Source organism: Octopus bimaculoides, chromosome 6 (genome assembly GCF_001194135.2).
Source record: "Octopus bimaculoides isolate UCB-OBI-ISO-001 chromosome 6, ASM119413v2, whole genome shotgun sequence".
In the NCBI taxonomy this organism is placed as follows: domain Eukaryota; kingdom Metazoa; phylum Mollusca; class Cephalopoda; order Octopoda; family Octopodidae; genus Octopus; species Octopus bimaculoides.
In genome coordinates, this window is record NC_068986.1 from 78,218,967 (window position 1) to 78,222,238 (window position 3,272).

At 35.2% G+C, this 3,272-nt stretch overlaps 1 protein-coding gene across 2 annotated transcripts in view; it reads right to left on the reverse strand.

Moving 5' to 3' along the window:
* The window catches only part of LOC106884336 (voltage-dependent T-type calcium channel subunit alpha-1I), an 894,587-nt gene that overhangs the window by 771,148 nt on the left and 120,167 nt on the right, over positions 1-3,272 (reverse strand). The gene's annotated exons all lie outside the window — the stretch shown is intronic.

Sequence of the window (3,272 nt, forward strand, 5' to 3'; positions counted from 1 at the left end):
AAAGACCTGGAAATAGAGATAACTCAAATGTGGAATCTAAAAACAGAAACAATTCCTATCATAGTAGGTGCCTTAGGTATAATAAAAAAATATTCAGACAAATACATAACAAAAACACCAGGACTTACAAATATATATAACATACAGAAAATTGCACTACTGGGTACTGCACACATTCTACGCAAAACACTTTCAATACAGTAAACATAAGAGCACCACAGCAAACCACAGCACATACCCAAGGCACACAGAGCTGCGCTCAGTAGTGAAGTGAAAGCACATTATAAAAATAAAACTACTGAACAATAATAATAATAATAATAATAATAATAATAATAATAATGATGATGCACTGATGCAGTACCAGGCAGTGGCACTCATGGCTCCTGATCTTAACTGATTGGAAGTGTCATTGTGTACATTGCTTGGTATTGGTATAAAAGACGGGCTATACCAAATATTCTGCTCAATACCATAGATTTGCTTCTCGGTTGTTTGACCTTAACCAGTTAAGAATATCCTTTGGTGGCTGATAATATCTGTATCTCTGATCACAAGCAGGAATAGTTGGGGTGCATCATAGCCATGTGTTGAGAGGAATTCTTTGGAGTTTGAATAATTCACCTTTGGAAACATGAAATGTTCATTCAACATCTTTAAACAACCCTTATTCAAAGACCTTTCGACCTGAAGAAAATTCTAACTGGGCCCCCACCTGCAAGGCCATGCCCTGTTTATCTCGATATGAGATCACCATGTTGTGCACATGTGGTAGTGATACTTGAGCCTCACATTCCCTTATCAGATGAGTAGTCATCATGATGGGTATATTGAGCTTCGTATATTTTACCCAGTGTCACCTTGATGGCATGTACTGCTCTCTCACTCAATAATAATAATAACAATAATAATAATAATAATAATAATAATAATAATAATAATAATAATAATAATAATAATGATAATAATAATAACGATAATAATAATAATAAAGGAAGTGCCAACCTATTCATTTCAAACAAAACTACTAATACATACAAAATTAATATATCCATTTATCAACAAATCCACCTGTAGTAAATGCTTGTATTCACTTGTTCAGCCAACTAATCAGCATCTGTACGCACACATACACACACACACACACACACACACACACACACACACATATGCACATAACGTATCATGCCCTTGAGACTGAAAGTACATAAACACAATAACAGATTATAAAACAAAAATAAAAGGGGGTGAAAAAAAACGCCGACAAAAAAAACTGATTTCTTCTGGAAGAGGAAATGACTGCATAAGCTAGATTGAGTTTCAGTTACATGAAGAATAGATGAGAATCATCAAATAAATAATATACATTGACAGATATTCCCTTCTCTCAATTATATTGGAAAGGAAGCAGAGACCTATTAATGAAACTGTGATTAGTGTAGACAATGATGAACCATTTCTAATGTCAGGCTTTAAATATTCATACAAAAATAAATATTGAACCATCTCTCTCTCTCTCCATATATATATATATAGTTTGCATGCTATATGCATATACGTCATGGACTAGCAAAATGATTCATTTCTGATCCTGTTTGAGTACATGATATTGATAAACCACAAAAATGGAGAAACATTGATGTCTATCACGCCTAGATGAGATTAGAGGTGAGTTATCTTGCCTGTCCATGACATTCAGGGGTTTTAACACCAGATGCTCTGAGAGAGAGTATTTGCCACCATTGCAACCCACAGGCAAATGCATGAAGCATATACATTAAGTGTATGTGGTTGATAATATATATATATATATATACCAGAATAAGCACATAAATATGAAATAAGGTGATAAGTAAATAGTACTCGAACACCGGAGGTAGAGTAATATGCTTTTGTGATGTTGTTGCAACTTTATCAATTAAATATATATATATACACACACATACACACACACATATACATATATAGACACAAGAGTGACTGTGTGGTAAAAAGTTTACTTTCCAACCACATGATTCTGAGTTCAGTCCCACTGCGTGGCACCTTGGGATAGGGTCTTCTACTATAGCTTCAGGCTGACCAAAGCCTTGTGAGTGGACTTGCTAGAAGGAAACTGAAAGAAGCCCGTTGTATATATATATATATATTCGGTAATCTAAAGCCTGAAAGAGAGTCTTCTGTTAAAGGCCTGTGAAACTTTATGTGACATGGAGTCAAATCAAGTAATTTTAAATAATACACCCCCCCACCCACACACATAAAATGCGATATAAAATGCAGATGAAACACACAGCAAACCTTGCTAGTTCAAATTGTTGTTTGTGTATATCGCAATAACTCAAGTAAGGATATACTTTGCAGTGTTTCTATTATAATTCACTAGATCATAATTGCAGATCCAGCCACAACAGAGTTCATGAAAGTAAAGCAAAGAGAATGTGCAAATCCTGTTTATTATAATATTAAGTCAAAAACTGATGGATCACACTTTTGTTACTACAAGTTTCATGCATGAGTGAAATACAGGTGAGCAAAAGTACTATTTTTCAGCAGAACAGTATTAAAAAAAAACGTCCAATTATTTAAAGCAGGTCACATGGCCAAAGCTATTGCAGGCAAGGAGGAAATGGTTGAACTACAATGTAAAAAAAAAAAATGTGTCAATAACTTTAGAATAAGCAAAAGAAATTACTCCATGTAGATTGTAAGATCTGATTTGGATAATTTATTTCATATGATCTAGTGTTCAGATACCTGGAAATATTTCAGGCAGAAAGTACTCTGATATTAATGGTTAAATAACAATTTATTTTTTCTGTTGAAGGATGCTATTGGCTGATTCTATATCTGGAACTTAGGCAAAACATACATTTATGGAATCCATTGGAAGGTAGATTAGCTCTACAGATCATGTTGCATGTTATTTAAAGTTAGTTGGATTCTTGGTCCTTGGGTTTTCAGAATAAAAAAAAAACAGAATAAGGAAGTGGAATTTTCTTTGTTCCATGACACAAAATAAGTAAGGAAACACTGCCAAATCAGATTGGAGCCTGGTGTAGCCATCTGGTTTCACCAGTCCTCAGTCAAATCGTCCAACCCATGCTAGCATGGAAAGCGGACGTTAAACGAGACGACGATATATATGTGCTGTGCGTGAGAAGACCCGGCAAGCCAAGTGAGATCGTTGCCAGTGCCCCTGGACTGGCTCTTGTGTGGGTGGCACATAAGATGCACCATTTTGAGCGTGACTGTTGCCAGTGCCGCCTGACTGG